At 43.8% G+C, this 20,244-nt stretch overlaps 1 long non-coding RNA gene across 1 annotated transcript; it reads right to left on the reverse strand.

Annotated features, from left to right (window-relative positions):
* Positions 1-148: 148 nt before the first annotated feature.
* LOC139364409 (uncharacterized) lies at positions 149-19,998 on the reverse strand. Its single transcript, XR_011626281.1, has 4 exons — positions 17,520-19,998; positions 1,260-1,376; positions 719-880; positions 149-222 (listed from the first exon to the last, which is right to left on the reverse strand). It is a non-coding gene; the product is annotated as an uncharacterized lncRNA (long non-coding RNA).
* Between the last annotated feature and the right edge of the window lie 246 nt (positions 19,999-20,244).

Here is a 20,244-nt window from a genome sequence, read left to right on the forward strand (position 1 = left end):
ACACAAAAAGGGTAAGGGAGGGAAATATAGTTTCGAGTCCATGGAATCTCATTTCAAAAGGAAAGCAACACCCCCCACCCCCACCACCCCACCTCCTTCCCTGCCACCGAGTTACCCAGTTACCGAACAGAGCTGCTAAGGAGCATACCTCCTCAGGGACAGAGCCCTCTCCAGGGGCTATGGCGGCTTTTCCCTGGCCAGCTCCTCCCTGACATTTGCTACCTGGGATCAAAGCACAGATCTGATCAGGGGACGCAGATCTCAGTGTCAGCCTCCCTCAGCTGTCTGGATGTGGGTGGCAACAACACTTTAAAAGTGAACTTGTTAATAAATGGATACTTTAAATAAATGCCCTATCAGGGTGATATGTGTTGACAACTAGATTTCCCCAGAGCTCCTCTCTGCCCAAGTTTTTAAAATCCATTTGCCTTTATTAAGTTATTGTGAGGCGGGTTCAAATTGATTCTAGTAAGGGCAAATGGATTTGAAAATGTAAAGTAGGAGTGAAGTTTGTTTGATTCACTGTAACTTGCCTAGTGATTTTAAATTTGTAAGTAGTGCTGGCTCTGTCTTTGGGTCCCAATATTGTTTGTGGCAAAAGGGGGCATAAGCTTAAGGAGTAAAGAGGGTGCCCAGGGTAAGAAGCCTGTTTGGTGATAGCTAAAGGCTGTTTGGGGGCCTCATCGCCCTTTGAGTTCAGGGGCAGATTATTTGAGACCTGAAAAAATATATATTTCTCCCAAAACCGAGAACAGTTGAATCCACATGGAACAATTAACACAGGAAGTTGTGTGGGATCTGCGTTTTCTTTGGCTTTGAGTTCTTCTTTCTTGTTTTTTTCTCCTATTTCTTCATGAAATACCACCACAGAGACCACATTCTAGAAGGAAAAACCATAGCTTCCTGAAACTCAGATTCAGTAAAAACCTACTTTTCCCTACCTTGGTTCAGCTGAGGTGGGCTAGAGGTTTATTTAATTTCTTTCTGAAATAACCCTTTTGGAAAACAACTTTTAAAATTTGAAACAGCATAAAAGGAAAATGCAGAGTAGAATTCTCTGATCCTACAGTTACTCAGTTCTAGCCAGAAGTTGGCTAGTGGTGTTTATAGACACAAAGGATTCAAGTGCTTGCCATTTTCCCCACCTGGCTACTGATTTCTGTAAGCCTGCCCCAGAAGCCCTCATTCAAGCCTTGGGAGGTATTCCTCTCACTTGTCGCCACTTACCCCTCCCCAAGTGGATACAGATACAGTAATACCTCAGCCAGGTGCTCTCTCCAGTGCCCCCCTCTCTGGGAAGAGGCTGGAACTCCGACTCTCTCTTCCGCTGTGCACACACACAGTGGACATCCTTATGTACACCTCATCTTGCCCACCTGGGGAAAAGTGAAGGTTATTTGTCTGCACTACTCACTCCACCAGAGTGATACTAAATTATATTCACCATTTATCTATGGACCCAAGGCATTCAGTTTGCAGGGGCTGGGGCATGATGGGAATTCATGGTACCACACCCCCAGGATAAGTAGTTTAAAAAAATGTTTTGGTCTGGGCAATAGAAATAGAGCGAAGATGAGATGGGAGACTGTGTACCAGATCATGAAGACAAGAATAGAATCAGCATCCAGAAACTATTCAGCCTCCACATTTTCCTCTGTTTCTAGTGATGCCCCACTCAGATCCGAAATTTTACTTCATAATATCATTGGCAATGATGTGAAAACCCAATGTGGTGTAAAAGAAACAGCTTTGTATTTGGAATGTGAAGGCATGGTTTTAGACATTTGTTAAGTGATATAAACCACCTATGTGAACTTGGACGAATCACTTGACCTGGTTTTGGTCCTCTAGCACTTTAAATGGAGGGTTCTACTTAAATTTAATATCTGAACCCAGAAACATGGATGGCTTCCACCTTGCAGGATCAGAGGTTGATTATGAAACCTAATAAATTGATGAGGTCCATGTGATCCAGTCTCAATAAGTGTCCTATCCAATGAAATATAGCCCAGCAGCCAAGAGAAATGTATCATTAATCAAATCCCTTATTTGAACTTCTCAGAGACTAACATCCTCCTCTCTCTCTAAGCCCTTTTTATCTCAGCTGCCTCAAAGCTCGTCTTTCTCCAGTGCCCCCCCAAATTCTCTCTATATACATAACACATATCTTCATCTCTCCTCTCCTACATCCTCTCTACTTTTCTGTATTGTGTAGAGCTATGCATTTTCTCTCTCCTGTCTTTAGGGGAGGGAAGGGGAAAGGAAAACTGTAGGCAAAATCAGAATTCTCTTTAGTGATAGAGGTAGGGGAGAAGACTGTGGCCATTGACACATTAATACTTTTTAATCCATCATAATTAGATCTCCTTTGGTACATTTTAGATGTATTGAACTATTAGAAAGGGCACTGGATATAGCATCATTATATAAAGATTTTGTCTCCAGCTCACCTACTGACTATCTAGGTAAACTTGAGATATTTTCTTAACCTCTCTTGAGCTTCAGTTTTATCATCTATAAAAGTGTAATAAGAAGTTTCATAGCGTTTTTGGGAAGATGAGATAAATGCAAAGTGGAAGCCTCATAATAGGTATTCAGCAAAAGTTTGTGACTCTGAAAATGGCAGGCTGAAAGAAAAAACAAAAGGAAGTAAGAAAAGCGGGGAGGGAGGGAGGAAGCAGGGAGGGAGGGGGAGGAAAGGAAGGAAAGAGGGAAGGAAGGAGGGAAGGAGGGAGGGAGAGAGGGAGAGCAGGGAGGGGGAAGAAAGAAGAAAAGAAGGAGGCAAGGAGGGAGGGAGAGGGAGAGGAGAGAGGAAGGAAGGAAGGAAGGTGGGAAGGAAGGAAGGAAGGAAGGAAGGAAGGAAGGAAGGAAGGAAGGAAGGAAGGAAGGAAGGAAGGGAGGAAAGAAGGAAGGAAGGAAGGAAGGAAGGAAGGAAGGAAGGAAGGAAGGAAGGAAAATGACTTTTATCTTGGCATCTAGGCATAAGCTTGGCTGTTCCAGTGAACAAGGAATTGGGCACAGAAAAACTGTTTCCTCCTCTAGGCTGAAAGGCTGAGCTGTAATCGCCTTTTGGATCCTGAGAGAAGACATTGCTTTGCTGGCTGACAAAATGGCAAGAAGTACAAATTTTTTAAATCATGTCATTGGCATGGGTACCCCGTGATTAGTGCTTAGCAGCTCACTCTGATTCTCCTCTGAGCTGCCCAAGAATCCTGTATCCTTATTTCTCCTGAGTAATCCAGGGTTGTCACCTGCCAGGACAGCACTTAATGACTTTACCCTGAACCCAGAGTTTTTTAGATCTCATTCTATTAAGCCTCACTTGTCCTGTGTCTTATATAAGCACTTAAAAGGATATACATCATGCAGAAATAAATCTCACAGATCATTTAAGATATCAATTTTCAGGCAGTAGAACAGTAGCTTCTAACCTCTACTTCACTTCCTAGGGAAAAACGTTTTGATATATTTATTCCTAGAGGAATTTCACTAGTGGCAGGACTTTAGCTACAACAATAGGTTTATGAGACACAAATTTGGAGTGAAGTGGAATATAGAGCCACTCACCAACTCTAACCCTTTGGTGTGAGTTAAATGGGTAGAGATTGATACTAGCAGATTGCCAATCATAAAAATGAGATCCAGAATGAATGGTAAACTTGTTTTTTAACTTTTATTTTAGGTTCAGGGGTACATATGCAGGTTTGTTATATAGGTAAACTCGTGTCATGAGGGTATTTTGTCATCCAGGTATTAGGCCTAGTACCCATTATTTTTCCTGATCCTCTCCCTCCTCCCATCCTCCACCTTCCAGTAGGCCCCAGTCTCTATTGTTCCCTTCTTTGTGTCCATGAGTTCTCATCATTTAGCTCCCATTTATAAGTGAGAACATGCAGTATTTGGTTTTCTGTTCCTGCATTAATTTTATAAGGATAATGACCTTCAGCTCCATCCATGTTCCTGCAAAGGACATGATCTTGTTTTTTCATGGCTGCATAGTATTCCACGGTGCATATGTACCACTTTTTTTTATATCCAGTCTACTATTGATGGGCATTTAGGTTGATTCCATTTCTTTGCTATCATGAATAGTGCTGCATTGAACATATATGCACATGTGTCTTTATGGTAGAACTATTCATTTGCCTTTGGGTATATATCCAATAATGGGATTGCTGGGTCAAATGGTAGGAATTGTAAACTTCTAAGTGATGCTGTGAATTATAAATGAATCTGAAACTAGAACTGAGTTCTTCTGAATGCAGTCCAGTGCTCCCAATGGGTTACTTCCTAAATTTCCTAAAATACAGCCTGGGGTTCAGAGCATCTCTATGCTGTCTAGGAGCTTCCCTGAGTCAGGTTGGAGACTAGGGGCCTCTCTAGACCAAGGTGAGTATAGCAGTACCCATGGTCCCTTTCAGAAGGCTGGGCCCAGGGAGCCAGGCTGAGCATACTACAGCTTGAGTTAATCCACACTCCACTGAATTCTACTCTCCTGCTTTGCAAATGGCCTTTCCAAGCAAAGGCTGCTGTGGTGGCCTGTTTGGCAGGTGCAGAGGATATTTGTTTTTTGTTTTTGGCTGCCCAGATTCCAAATTCTCTCCCTATTTCAATGGAAGCTGCCATAGTGAAATGTCAAGAGCCTCTCTTCTCCTGAGCCTTGACAGCACAGGCACGGGCAAGTGGCCCGAGCTTGGCCAACCCAGTGCTTTTGCCTGAGGCTGTGAATCTGAAGCCAGGGACGATGTGAAAGAATCTGGTGACAGTCTGAAAATCGTCCCACCTCTAATGGTAGTGGCATCCAGGGTACAATGGTCTGAGTCCAGTGGTGGGAGCAACAGAGCCTAAACAGCCTCTGCCTGTGGCACGAGCTTGGCAGTGATTCCAGCCCCCCAACTCCCCCAGTTTCCTTCAGTTCCTGCATGCATATTTTCCAGTACTGATTATCTGGCCCCACCACTGATTCTGTCAGCTCCTGATATCCTTCCAATAGATTCCTTCACTTCCCAAGCACACCAGAATCAGTGTCTGATATTGGCAACCCAGAGTCCTGACTGGTGCATGAGAGGTTGGCTTTCGACTCTTGGAAATAATCATGCCCTGGAAGTCCCAGACAGGACAGCTGCATTGAGATCCAGCTCCGAGTGTCCAGCCATGATGAAACAGAACTCACCAGGCCACAAGAGCTTCCTGATGCTTCCCTCTCCTCTGCAGGATACAGGGCCATGTTGTTTAACACAGGGGCTAAAGTGTGTTGTACTGACCAAGGAGGCAGGAGGCTTGGGTTCCAGGCCCGGCTCTCTCATGTCTGGCTCTGGTACCTTGGCCAAGGCTCTGCAGTCTCTGGACTTCTGTTTGCTCAGCTGTCGAAAGAGGAGGCTGCACCATGTGTTTCCTAGAGACCTTTGCCACTCCAATGTTCAAGGATGCCTGGATGTCTGGAGGAGAGTCCCCAGTTGTCCTGGCTGCCAATTTTTGCCTCCAAACGAGTGAGGCTTTTTGGTTGAGCTGCCGTGAATGAGAGATAAAGGAGGAAACAGTGGAGAGGGGAAAGGAGCTTTGTCCATGGTTTGAGATCCTAATTTCAACATATGAGGTGAGGGAGGAATGAGACGTGCTGTCCTGGTACAGGGGTGAGTGGGGAAATCAATACATTTTGGGCATCACCATTTAACTTACAGTCACCTGTTAACTCACAGTGTTCAAATGTGATGACAGTCATATACTTTGTTAAAGAAGAACCATGGGCTGGGCGCGGTGGCTCATGCCTGTAACATCAGCACCTTGACAGGCCGACGCAGGCGGATCACCTGAAGTCAGGAGTTCAAGACCAGCCTGGCCAACATGGTGAAACTCCGTCTCTAATAAAAATACAAAAATTAGCCGGGTGTGGTGGCACACACCTGTAGTCCCAGCTACTCAGGAGACTGAGGCAGGGGAATAGCTTGAACCCAGGAGGCAGATGTTGTAGTGAGCCGAGATGGTGCCCCTGCACTCTAGCCTGGGTGATAAAGTGAGACTGCGTCTCAAAAAAACAAAGAAAAAAAAAGAACGACGACTCCTCCTTTTTGAGACAATAATTGCATACTAATGCTTATACAATTTATAGACATCATTGCTTTTGTTGAAACATGAATGTTGAAACTTGCATCCTGGAAAGAAGTATCTAGGCCTTCCTTCTATTTCTTCTCCACAGCACCCAAGCATCCAATAACATTCAAGTGACTTGGAAAGCAAAAGAATGAATTTTTGTAGATTTGGGTCATTGATATATCCCAAGCATTAAAACAGTGCCTGAAATACAGTAGGGGCTCAGTAAATATTTGCCAAGTGAGTTCGATGTTCTTGTAAAAATTACCGAACATGAATCTCCTTCATTTTCAAGTCGCCACAACTAACTTCAAGACCCAGCACATAATAGGTGCTCAGCACATGTTTATAGAATCAACTCTGTACTTTCACGCAATTCTATCTGGGCACCTCCCAGCCCAAGCTTAACATTAACCTTGTAATATCCTCATGCTGCAGCAGGGATTTGGTTTGGTTTTTTTTTTTATCATGACTTGACAGATTGGAGAAGAAAGCCACAGTGCTGTGAATGAAATGACTTCACCAGGTCGTTCAGAGAGTGGGAGTTCTCTAATGCTGTCCTAACATTTTCTCCACTAGACTGAACTTCAAAAAGAATTGGATCTCAATTCAGCATACCTAAATAATATTGCCTGTAAAGGAAAGGTCAATGAAAGGAAACTCTATCGAAAAGAGTACTTAAGAAAAATCCATTAATGCTGTGCTTGGATTGCTGGTGCTTCAGGTGCTATTTTGTGATCAGATAAAGACCTGGCCTCTCTATCTGAATGTCTGGTAACTAAGCCTCATTCTGAGAGTCCCATTATTTCCATGGAGTTATCTGGATCCCTGAGATAAACAAAAATATTTTTAGGGTCGGCACTGATGGGCACGCCTTCAGGTTTCCACTGAAATAACTACCTCCTTCATGATGTCAGGGATGTCAGATTGGTGGACAGCTTGAATCATCCAAAATTATCTACCAGCTAAGCAGAAGAAAGAGAGCTCTGTTAGCACCAGATCACAGGGTGGCCTGCATCTTATTCATTCTGTGAAAACACCAGTGCTACCAATATGTCAGCCCCTCTGTTAGCTGCATCTGAATGAAGAGATGTCAACAGAAGCTAACAATTATCTAGAACTTCTTGCATGCTAGGCATCTGTTCTGAGACTTACCTTACTTAATCCTTACAAAAATCCTATAAGACAGGTCACGCCATTATTCCCACTTTACGGATGAAAAATTGAGGCAATGAGAGGTTTAGTTATTTCCCTAAGGTTGCAAAGATAAGAAGAGCTGGAGCAGGAATTTCAGCCCAGGCAGTCTGGTTCCAGAATGTTTGTAACATTCTGAGATGAGTGACTCATGGCCTCTGCCCTCAAAAGTCTCACTGTCGACTGGGAAAGGCAGATGCCAAGAAATTCCTTATAATTCAGCGTGACCAGGGAGTGTAGAATGGTGTGGGGACACTGAAGAGGGTGGGCCATAGAGGACTCATAGGAGTGTCAGTTATTGTTAAATCAATTACTTAATTTATTGTTTTGAATAGGTAATAATACAATGGTATAAAATGTTACAACATTCAAAAGAAACCAACTAGTTTCCTTGTCCAGAGACAACTGCTTTACCGGTTTCTTATATGTCCCTCCAGAGGCAGACTAACAAAATAAAAGCGGGTCAGCATAGTCTGTTATTTTTTATACAATGGTAACATCCTATACACATTAATTTTTTTCACCATCAACATAATATTTTGGAGATTAACAGTATTTATAAGGCTGCCTTATTCTTTTTTAATTAAGTTTTTTACTTTGAGATATACGTGGAGTCACATGTAGTTAGCTTATGTTTTATGGTTGCATAATACTCCATTGTAGCGATAACCATAATTTATTTAATGAGTCTCTATGAGGAAATATACAGGCCATTTCAAAAGTTTTGCTGTTATAAATGTCGATGGAATTAACAGACTTGAACATATTATTTCACACATTTGTGAGGAAATGCCTGTAGGATAAACCCTTAAAAGTAGAACTGCTGAATCAAAGGGCATATGAAATTTTAATTTGTCAATATTGAAATTTTACCTTCCCTTGAGGTTACACCGATATACACTCTCCTCCAATTGAGACTTCAGTTCTGCTATGGTTTTATTTCCTCTTGTTCTACCTGCCCATGTTTTACCTTCCTCTGTGGTCTGGTCATACTTCCCTCACCTTCTATCTTATCTGGTCTTTAAGCTTCAGTTATATATAAGTGGCAGCTTCATTACACCTTTTGAAACCATGGCATGTACTTGGCACAATTTTGTGACAACATTTTTCCAGGGAATGTTCATTTGCCATTTGTTTTTTTCTTTTCCATTCCTCTTTTTCTGATCTTAGCACCATTCCTGTATGGGTGCCTTGCTTGTTATTCATTTCAGAGTGACATTGTCTTTGCATATCTGAAACCTTTTTTTTTTTTTAAATGAAGTTTTGCTCTTGTTGCCCAGGCTGGAGTGCAGTGGTACGATTGCGACTCACTGCAAGCTCCGCCTCCCGGGTTCAAGTGATTCTCCTGCCTTAGCCTCCCAAGTAGCTGGAATTACAGGTGTCCACCACCACGCCCAGCTAACTTTTTGTATTTTTAGTAGAGATGGGGTTTCACCATGTTGGCCAGGCTGGTCTCGAACTCCTGACTTCAGGTGATCCATCTGCCTTGGCCTCCCAAAGTGCTGGGATTACAGGCATGAGACACGGTGCCTAGCCTGCATGTCTGAAGCCTTTAGCTTGGAAGGGATGTTTTACAGTGGTGCCTCCTGACTGTGAACAAATAAGAACTTATTCCTTGAGAAAAGTTATTCACTGAAGGTTTGAGAATGGGGGCTGGGGCCTCACTGGAGGTTGGCAGACCCCCCTCTCTTCACAAGGTCATATGAGGTGAGATGTTGGGGATGGGGGCTGTTTCAGCATTCATTTAGTTCCTTTCCTTTGCAGAGGCCAGCTCCTGCCAACTGCTCATAGTGCAGTCTCGGTCCTCACCCCACCTTGATAACAGGCTGCTGACTGCATATAGGATGTGTCTGCATCCACTCAAACTCCCACTATTTCTCTCCACATCAAACTAACTTCAGGAAGTTCCCACCACCAGGCGACCCACCCTTTTCCCTTTCCTCCTGACAAGGCATTTCCGGGTTTTGGCCTGAGGACATGTTGCCTTCCCTAGAGAAGTGCTGGCTTTGCCTGGGATTTGTACAGGCAGGTGGGCAGGTGTCCCCTCTGGGGTCTTCCTTTACCCCTCGCATTCATATGACTTCCACTGCCTTTGGAAGCCCCTCCCTCATCACTTACTCCATGTTTCCTCAAAGATGGATTCTGAACTGCTTTTGCCCCTTTGGAGCCCATTTCTAAGAGTAGGGGAAGGCAGAATGACCTCTTCATCCCTTTACCCTAGAATTTCAAATCTAAGAGGTGTTCAATTGGAGCTTGACTGCTGTGTCTGGAGAGATCTCCTGCCCACCTCAGGGACCACCTTCCTTCTGTGGCTGAAGGGAGAGAAACAGGTTTCAGGTAGATGCAGTGGCAAAGATGCAGAAGAAGCAAAAGCCTCCTGGACCTGGAGGGAGAAGACCTGAGATCAAGTCCTTCCTTTGCTGCTCACTCTGGGTAGATCTTCAGGCAGGTCACTGTGCCCTCCATAAGGAGGTCACTGTCATTATCCTAGGCTGGTGCCGACCCCCAGCTGCTACCTGCCTACAACAGCAGAACTTCACAAATCAGAGTAAGTATTCAGAAACTTCCATAGCACTTTGACAGAGTAATTTTATGTATGTTGAATTTAATAATAAACAATGCTGGCTTAATAATAAACAATGCTGGCTTATATTTTTGTGTGTCTGTTTTGTTATTGTACTTTTTTTTTTTACTGCATTACTTTTCTCCAATATTTTATTCAAGTTTTATTTTAACTGATGTTACAGCATTTGAAGAGGAGGATTTAATTCCACACAAAATGGAAGACCCTAAAGTGTACCCATTAAACTGCTAAAAGGTAAATTGAGTAGTGAGAATACAACAGAAGTCCAATTTAGATTCTAAGTGTCATCGCCATGTGATTACAATCATATAGACTCTTCCAAGCTTAGAGCTGGAGCTCCTGGAATCTATTTCATACTCTAGTGCAAGAGCAAAAAACAGCAACATGAAAGGAATTAAGCCCTGAATTATTGGTTTCATTACATCCATAACTTCCCCACACAAAATGACCAAAAGAAACAGTGACCACACCCTGTAGGCCTTTTGGTGTAAAAGAGGTGATGATGAACCGGGGCAAGAACAGGTCATGAAGATTTGTCTGTAAAAGTCCTTTTCAGATGAGTTTGTACACCACTGTAATTATTAATTAGGGTTAGGAAACCAAGTTTCAATTCTCAGGAAGTCACAATTTCATTCATTTACTCAGTATGAATTTACAAAGTGCCCACATACTACCAGCTTCCACTTGTAGTCATTTCTAGATGAAAAAGAAACCTGGTCTCTCTAGAGGGAACACCAAGTTCCCCCCAAGTCTACAGCTGAATTATGTTTGCAATAATTTGTAATTACTGTAATTACTTTTCCAAAAATTTATTTTTATTTTACTGTATAAAAGTATTGATTTGAGTAAATTTGACATTTTTTAAAAAACCAGTATTTCACATCAGATAGTCTGAGAGTCACTGCTTGATAAAATACCCAACATTGCCTAATGATGTATGCAAATTATCTGAGCCCCTATTAAAAATTTGTATATTCAGTTCTCCCTGTAGAATGATAATCTAATAGATATAACATTCAAGCATCAAAAGTTTTCTTTTTCCCTCCCTCAGCATCTTAAAGGTTTTTCCTCATTGTCTTCTTCCACCTAGTGTTACTGAGATAAATTTGATTTTCATTCATACACAAATAGTCTATCTTTATTCTCTGGAATTTTAAAGAATTTTCTTTGTCTTTGATGTTTTAAAAATTTCACTACAATTTGTTCAGGTGTTGTTTGTTGGATTGTTTTTTAATTCATCCTACTTGGTAAACAGTAGGCCTGTTCAATCTTTTCTGTGATGGTAGACAATTAAGCTTTTTTTTTTTTTTTTCAGATCTTGTATTCTTCTCACCATCATTCTTTCTATTCTCTTCCTCTAAAACTGTTATTAAGTAGATTTGGGGGACTTTGGACTCATCATCCTGCATATCTCTGAACATTCCCTTTATGCTATGTGGTTTTTTCCCCTTTAACCATGATTTGAGAGAATGCCTCTGTTCAGTCATATACTTTATTAATTCACTCTTCAATTCTAATCATTCTATTCAGCTCGTTTATTGAACATTTTATTTTAGCATTCATGTTTTTATTTCCAAGATCTTCTTAGTTATAAAATATCTTCTATCCTAACTATGTGCTGTTTAGGGGAGGGAGAGAGGACATGAAGCTGTTACACATAGACAGCAAAGCCCTCTCTTCATAAAGGGTTATGTTACCAGCTTCCACTTGTAGTTATTTCTAGATAAAAAAAGAAACCTGGTATCTCTAGAGGGCATGCTGGGGGACACCTACGCAGCTGGCCAGCGGATAGTCACAGGCGGCAACTGCAAAGTCCAAGCCCATTCGGGTCCCACTTGAAGTCTGGCGCCATCTGACACTGGTGGTGGTCCACTTCAGTTTAAATATCAGTGGTGACTATGTTGAGTTATGAGGCTCTGAGAGTTCCAGGACACCAGAAATGATTCCAGGACTCCCCTGATTAGTTAGTTCCCACTTTATCAGCTCAGTCTGAGAATAATCCCGGGGCAGGAAATACTCTGCCTCCCAGCTTCCCTGCTATCCCTTTTCCTACGTGGTCTTGCCCTCTCACCATGCCACCGCTCCCCATCCCCACAATAGCTAAGAAGGGTAGCCTATGGCCAAGGCATGAACCAACACCCATCACATTATATCTGAAGTCCCAGTAGGGTCAATGTGTTCCTTTAGAATTAAACTCTTCCTTTGTTTGGATGAATTGACTCTTTTACATGGGGTTTGCTCTCTGCAAATGTTTGCTGGCTTTAATTGCAGGCTCATTTTCTTAGCCAAGACTCAGTTAGCGGATCTCCTGCTGGGCTGGGAGAAGATGAAGGAATCACCCCTGCAGAATGCACTGTGCTCACGGAGTGCCCAGGGCAGCTGTCCATCTGGGCATTAGTGTCCCCTTTTCTCCCAGGGCCCTGCCTGTCCTTTCGAGTTCAAGCATCTACACCCACTCTTCCGGCTAGAGGAAAACAGCATTCTTGCTGCTACTCTCGGGCTCCCTCCTGCCCCCAGCTTTTACCACCTTTTGACAAAGAGCATCCTCAGTGTTATCTCCATTTCTCTGTCCCAAGTTGTTCACCTATGGTGTCCCCAGCTGTCCTTCCATCTGCTATCTTAGGGCTTTCCTTGGTGGCTTTCTGCTGTCATCTTTCAAGGACCCATCCCAGATTCAACACTGAGAGTAACCAATGTGGTTTACAAGGGTGACTAGCTTATAAAACATTATTTTATATCATTTCTATGGAGTTTGTGGATAGGCAGAGTGGGTGCAGGGGACTGCGAAACCATGCTAAAGCCTTAGGACTAAAGCAATCTTCACAGCAGTGTTTTTAAAAGACAGTTTACACCTAAACATCTTACTTAAATAACTTTTATTTTTAGTTCTTAATAGCTTTGCTCTGTGACTTTGAACAAGCATTTCACCTCTCTGATTTCATTTTTTTTACCTGTAAATGGAAGATCTGGGCAAGATCTTTAAATTTCTCTCTAGTCTACAATTCCACATTTCTGCCTTAAATGCAGCTGTGTGTGACCAAAGCAGTGGGGCTTTCTACTCAGATTCCCATAAACAACTCACAGCCTTACCATCCTTTATCTCCAAGGAGAATCACATGATTAATTCTACCTTTTCCCAGTCCTTGTATTTGCACTCCGCATTACAGTAAAACCTCATTGACTTAGATGACACTCATTTAGAATGCATGATAATTCCATAACTGGACCAAAGTTTATCTTCACTTAGTAAAAACGTGGCTTCATGGAAAGTGCAGATAAACAGTGTCAACAGCAGGGCCAAGTCAGTGTTCAAAATCCTTAAGCAGCAGCTATTTTTCAAGTCTCTGCAAGCATTTCCAACATGTGCTTTTGTATCCACCAGGAACCAGTTTTTAATCCAGAGCATCAAACCAAATAGCCTGATGGTCAGGCCTCTTGACGACTCTAAGGCTGGCTGCTTTCCCTTTGGCCCTGCTGTGTGTTTGCTCCATACTTTAAAAGATGGAAGAGTGAACAGCGCACACTGCAGAGGGGATCAAACAGTAAAACAGAGAAACTCTGGTCCTGCAGCAGCAAACAGATGATTTCTAACCACAGCTGCTGCAGCCTCATAAAAAGGGTGCAGGGAAGCTGATGGAAGACACAGGAGATGGCCAGGGAGGAGATCTCCAATTAATGAAGGAGGAAGCCCTTTCAAGTGGCGTTTACCACACAAAGTCAGACACTAACAAACCATTTCAGCAGGAAGACTGCAGCTTCGGAAGAGAAGCCCGTCTTCAGGATCCACATATTTTACAAGTGCCATAGATGATTTCTAAGCCCATCCCTAGGGGAAAAATACTGTGCTGATTCGAAAGGATTATTAACCTTGGTTAATAAGACTTATCCTGCAATGATGCCTGGAACTATCTGCAATTTAATAGACAGATGCTTACGTTAACAGCTTCCTAAACTGTGTATTCTACATTCTTGTGATTGTTAAGGAGATATAATTGAACTGTGTGAACCTGGCAATATTTGCAACTCAAATCCCTACGTTTGAGTGGGCAGAAAAGATGAAAGCAGCCTCCTGCCAAGAAGTGAACTTGGACAGAGTACCTGCCTGTGTTGGAGCCTGTTGACCCTCTCTGTGGGCGGACAAAGCCAGGTGAGCTCACGATACCTGTATTGCACTTGTGATGTCCAGCAGCTGTCTGCCTAAAGGAAAACTTTATAAATCCCTGGGAGGGTAGAGATTTTCCAGATCCCCTGGGGAAAGGGCTCATTGTCAGCTGGTGTCACAGGCCTCCCCTGTGTCCAAATGGATATAGTGAAGATGATGAGAGGAGGGGCAGGGGTCGCACTGGATACTCATGGCCTCTTTTACCATATGATGATTGGGAGTCAATGGTCCTAGCGATTGGGTATTCTTGAAAGCTAAGAAGGTAGAACCACAGTGTTCCTCAGCCAACCACCATGACCTCGGCCTGCCTCGCTGACTGCTGTGAATTTGTGGCACTCAGATTCAGGGGTTTATTGTTAGATTTAGTCTCACTTTTCCCATTTGCTGTTCTAACGCCCTTCAATATCTCAGATTATTTGCATAATGAGTTTCCCCCTCAACCCTGTATTTGCCTTGAAGAGATGGAACTCCACAAGATGTTTGAAGATCTATACACTATCATGAAGCTAAAGAAAATAGCCCGATCAGACTGGATTGCCATTATTAATGAAGTGGTTCTGTTCTGATAAGATGAGACTTACGACTCCTGGAAAGAGATCACAGAACTGGCAAGCTGGGAATTTCTCATAATGGGCCGTGGATCCTGGCTGGCCAATATTTTTGACCAAGAAATCTGTTCGATCACAAACCAGCCCCTCTTTTCCAGATGTGCCAGGTGAGAAATTTCCACACCAGCTGCCAATTCAGGGCTGAACTGAGAATTTTGAGACTGATTCATAAAAAGGCAGCATAGGAAGCCAAGAGAGATATTTTGCGAGAGCTGTCCGTAGTGGTGTCTGTGGCAGTTTTAGCTATGATAGAAACAAGTTTCCAGTGTTAAGAAAGGAATTTTGAAAAGCATGCTATATTCACTAAGATGGTGTGTTCCTCGGCCACTAAAATGAAATTAATATCTGAAAGAGAAACAAATTTAAGATATGCTATGTGAACAAAAACTGCAAAGGAATCATATACTGTGTATTACCATTGCAACAAAGAAAATATCTACCTTGGTATATGAACAAGAATTGGAAGGTATGGAGCGGAAGGGAAAGTAATAGTTGATGATTTTTTTCTATAATTTTTTAAAAGTATTACCTTACTACACACCCAAAAAAAAGCTTTCCTGCCACACCATGGGAATTTTGTTCGTTAAACCCCTGAGCTATCTCCAGGTCTCTATGTTCTCAGCATACAGGCCTGTAATTAAAATTTCTGTTTCATGCTTCTTGACCTTTTCTGGGAGTGCTGCTTTTGTTATGGCTTTGACAGACTTAGACGTGAGCCCCTAGAGTGATGTGGAGGGAAAGATCCAGCCAGCCCTAAGGAACCTGGCCTGAATGAACCCTCTGTAAGTTGTCTCTGTTCACAATCCAATCAAGTAGAGTCCTCATCCAAATTCATCACATAATTTCCCAAAACTAGGTCCACGGTGCAAAGGTTTTGCCACCACTACTACCAATTTTGGTCTGCAACTTCAAAAGAATTCAGCCACCCTTGGCAGAAAAATAGTAACATCCTCCTGATATCAGATTAACAAATATGGTCAAGAAATTGCAAATAAGATTATAAGGTCCACGTTGGGTAATAGCTCCTTCCTGCTTTGGAGGATGTTGAGAAGGCACATTTATGGCCTTATTAGAAATGACACATCGTCTTATCCAGCCACTGACCTGTGGCTCCCTATGGCCAACATTGTTAATGCAGGACTCCTCAGCCCTGAAGTCACGACCTTCCCAGTAGGTGCCTGTCAATCTCTGGGTGTGCCTGTCCCTATTCCAGACTAACAGCAACTCTTGGTTCCCCGTGAGCACCCTGTGCTTTCACACTCTGTCCTACTCAACAGGGTCCCTCACCCTGGAGGCCTGTAGGGCTTTCCCCCATGTGAAGCTTGTCCTGACACCTCATTGGGTTTCCCACATCTGCATGAGGAACCCAACATGGCATCACTGTTTATTCCTTATCTTGACATGGGCAACCTCAAAGATTCAACCTATGGTCGCTGAACACAGGCCCATTGTTAAAATTTGTGACTGTCTTTTCTTAACCTTGCTGGAAAGCTCTGTATTTTATCACAGATTGGACATGCTCAAGATGCAAACCCCTTGAGGACCCTAGGGTGCTGGTTTGTACCCATCTTGGAGTGCTCGCTGCATTATGCTTTGAGCTATAATTATCTGCATACTCCAGGTTAATTCCTCCATCCCACCCCAGTTTGATTGGGTCTTACTCATCTCTGAACCCAAGTGCCCCTCTAGGCACATTACAGGCACACAGTAGGTTCTTAATAATTATTTATGAAATTCAGGTGACTAGTCCAAGGAGGTCACCTATATATCTCCAACCACGCTAAAACTGCCTTCTCTTTAGCTATACCATCCTCATTCTTATCCCCATACCTCAACCTCCCTGTCCGTCCATTCAAACCGTATTTAGCCATCAAAACTGAGCTACAGCTACACTTCCACCTTAGCATCTCCCCTGGTTTGCCTCTTACCTACAGCTTTCTGTCCTCTTCATAGTTTCAACTGTGACTACATCACATATCGTGACACATCATTGCTTTTCTGTACTTGTGGTTTACTCATTCATTTGTTCCGCAACAATCATTGAGCATTTTTTGTGTGCCATGTTCGTGGGAATAGAAAGATTGAAAACATGCATGTAAGTAGAAGGTTGCTTGGTAGGAGGAATTCAGTACACAGGGATCTTAACCTATATATTAGGGCTCTTTGCATGCACTCACAGAATCTGAAACTGGCTAGCTTGAATTAAAAGAGAAGTTATAGGAAGGACGTAGTATTGCTTCCAGGAGAGAAAGGAAGGCAGGAAACCCCAGAATAGCATATAGCAAATATCTGACAGCAACAAATGCTGGGATCCCCGCATTTTCGGTCCCTTTGCTTCTTCCCTTATCATTAACATTCAGGGAATGGTGGATCAATAGCCTAGTGTGCACTATCTCACAACCAGACAAAGGCAAGATCTAATTAAATACATACCCCACCTCCCCCTAGACGGTATCCCATAGAAGAGAAGTAAATGGCTGCCATTTTCAGCAGAAGGTGGAATAGGTGCTAGACAGCCATAAACAATTAATATCCATCACAGTGCACAGTGATACGCTCAAATATTTAACAGCATAAAGTTAAAACAGTCTGATGTATCCAGTTCTATAACCAAATCAGACCTGCCACTTAGCACAGTCATGACAAGGTTGGTATGAGGGCATCCTTGCCCCTAGACAGTGCTGGGATACATACTGTCCATCCAAGACTCACAGATAATTCTTTATCCTAACTAGATTGTAAAGTTCCTGCTTGAAAAAGAGCTACATAAAGTTTATTCTCATGCTCATCTCTATATCCTCCCAGTACCTAGCACATGATCTATGTTTAAATGAACATACCTTCAGTGCTACTAAATTGAGACAAGGTCAGTGTTCCTTACCTGGATGGCAATGCCCCGTCTTCAAACCTCACTGTGTGTTTATTTTAAGAAGGTGATTATTTCAATCAAGAAGTTCACTGAAGGAATCAACACAGGCTCTTCGATCAAAGCTTCTTGGTTGTTTCCATGGAGCAGTAACCCCTCTGTTGGGTTCTACAGAGCATCCGGCATGTGTCACACTCCTTGATGAGCCAATAATTGGGTGGATCACAGAGCTCTATATATAGCTGTCTGTGTTGCAAACGATTGACCTGCCAGTGCTTTGAAGGGAGCTTGGGTCCACAGCTACAGTCCTTCTCTGAATCCTTTTTAAAAAAACTTTTAAGTTTAAGGATACATGTGCAGGCTCAGAACCCTGGCTGGAGAGCTAGTGTGGTCATTTGGAGAAAGAAGGTGCTCTGTTTTTTTGTGTGTTTTCAGAGTTCTTGCTCTGGGTCTTTCTCATGTTTGTAGACTGATGTTCCTTCAGTCTTTGAAGTTGCTGTCCTTGGGATGTTTTGTTTTTTTCTCTCTCTCTTGTATCCTGTTTGATGACCTTGAGGGTTTCCTTGTATTATGAGTTCAAATGACTGGCTTCATTTCTGGAAAATTTCAGGGAGCCAAGGCTAGGCTTCCAACTCCTGGACTGCATACTCTAACCCTAGGGGATTGGTATCAGGCCCAACTTTGTTCTCTGGCTCCTCAAGTTAGGAACCCACTGTGCTGGGTGCAGCCAAGGTGCTCGCTGACTGCTGGTCACAACTCTCCAATGGGTGGTGCCAGCCAAAGTGTTTTGTAGGGCGGTGGCAGTGGGATCTGTCCTCATTCACATGTGCCAGTGGTAGTCGCAGTGGCAGTGCAGCAGGGTGCATGCTCATTGGCTACAGTAGGGTGCTAGTGGGTACCCAGGTGCCAGCCTCCATGTGGCCATTGGCAGCAGCAGTGGAGGCAGCATGGCATGGGAAGGTGGGCCCCCCACCCCCAATGGCAACTTTGCATGCTGTCCCACTGGTAGTGGTGTTAGCATGGGAGCGGGAGACTGGCAGGTGCTGATCTGCGTACACCCTCTGTGTGAGTTCATGCAGGCAGGAGTGGCTGCTTAGGGTGTGGTAAGGTCCACTGTTCTCCCTACCTAGTTTCACTCCAGCAGCAGTGTTAGTGCAGGGGCAAGGCACTGGTGAAGATGAGGCTGGTGGGCTCTGTGCCTGCCAAGGCTTTGACTGCAATGATGGCATGGTGTGGGGAGGAGGAGGCTGAGTTCACTTACACCAGCAGCAGTGGTAGGGCAGGGCACATGCACACATGCACACTGGCAGGGCAGAGAAGGCAAGATCTGCCTGCTCACACGTGCACCAGCAGTGACTGGTGGGGGGTGGTCGTGGGCCCAGCGGAAACTGCAGTAGAGGAAGGAAGTGGGTGGGCTGGTGCATGTCGACAGGGGTTGTGGTTTGGGGAGCCCGGGGGGTCCGCATCACAGCTTCTGCACTGGAAAACCATGTTTGCCAGTGCAGGAGCTGTGATGCGGGCCCCCAGGGCTACCCAAGGCTGCACTGCAAGCAGGCATGGCCAGGCTGGGGCTCCAGGAGAGGCCAGAAAACCAGGGGGTGCTCAGGTTGTTGAACTGGCCTCAAATGCCAGGCAAGACCACCCTGAAGAATTTAGTTTCACCAGTTTCCCTAGCGTTAAAGTCTGCTATGGCAGCAAGTCGAGCCTAAAGGGATGGCTGCCCCTGGCTATGCTTCACTGCAAATGCTCCCACACCAAACCCTCTGGGCTCCACCCAGGCTGAAGTGCTGCCCCTACCACTTCTCCAAGCAGCTCTCCCTGCCAACTCAAGTGTCTGTGGTGGTCAAGGGGTCTCCTCTTGCCGGGATTCCAGAGGCCTGTGGTGAAAGCAGGTTGTTCCTTGCCAGTTTAACTCACCTGTTCCCCTGGAGTCATTGGGGGCCAGGAGCTAGTCCCAGTGCATGGTAGCCCCATGCAGCGGCTTCCTCCCACTTCAGTGTAGCTTCTGTGTCTTCCCTCCACCCACTCTCAGTGCCTCCTTGCTGAAGATCTGTTAGGAGGGTGCCAGTCGTCCCAGTCCCTCGGTGGCAGGTGTTCCACCTGGCTGCGTATAGTCGGCCATCTTGTCCAGCTCCTTCCAATAAGCTCCTCTGAATCTCATCCTTGTTCAAAAAGATAAAAAGATTTAAAGGATAAAATTTGGAACCATGAACTGCCCAGGATAAAGCCTTCCATTTGCATTCTCTATTGCCTAGCCCCTTTGTGGAAGAATCTACCTTTATCGCTGGCCCTAATTATCCTCCCCTGGCCAGAAAGGTTACACATTCACGTGCCAGAAATGGGGAGCTCTTGGGAACCATAAGATATCTTGAACAGGCTCTAGTTCCTGCTTTTCCCTTGGATGGCTGTGTGACCCCAGGTGAGTAACCTAATAGCTCTACAACTATTTCTTCCTGCATACCTTAAATAAAATAAGTGATTAAATAAAATGATCAGTTCCGGAATTCTGAAAGTTTCTTTGCTATTGCTAATTATGAGCAACCAACATGTTTCTTGTTCTCAGGTTACAAATCAGTAAGACAAATATAAAGAGAATGCTTTGACATCAGGGGTCAAAAGACACATAAAACACTATGGTATAGATGTGACATTCCTGTCAATATATTTTCATTAAAAAGGCAGGAAATATTTCTGGAAATTTATTGTGATAGACTTGGGAAATTATAATTTAGATTGAAGC

This window comes from Macaca nemestrina, chromosome 7, assembly GCF_043159975.1.
Source record: "Macaca nemestrina isolate mMacNem1 chromosome 7, mMacNem.hap1, whole genome shotgun sequence".
Classification (NCBI taxonomy): domain Eukaryota; kingdom Metazoa; phylum Chordata; class Mammalia; order Primates; family Cercopithecidae; genus Macaca; species Macaca nemestrina.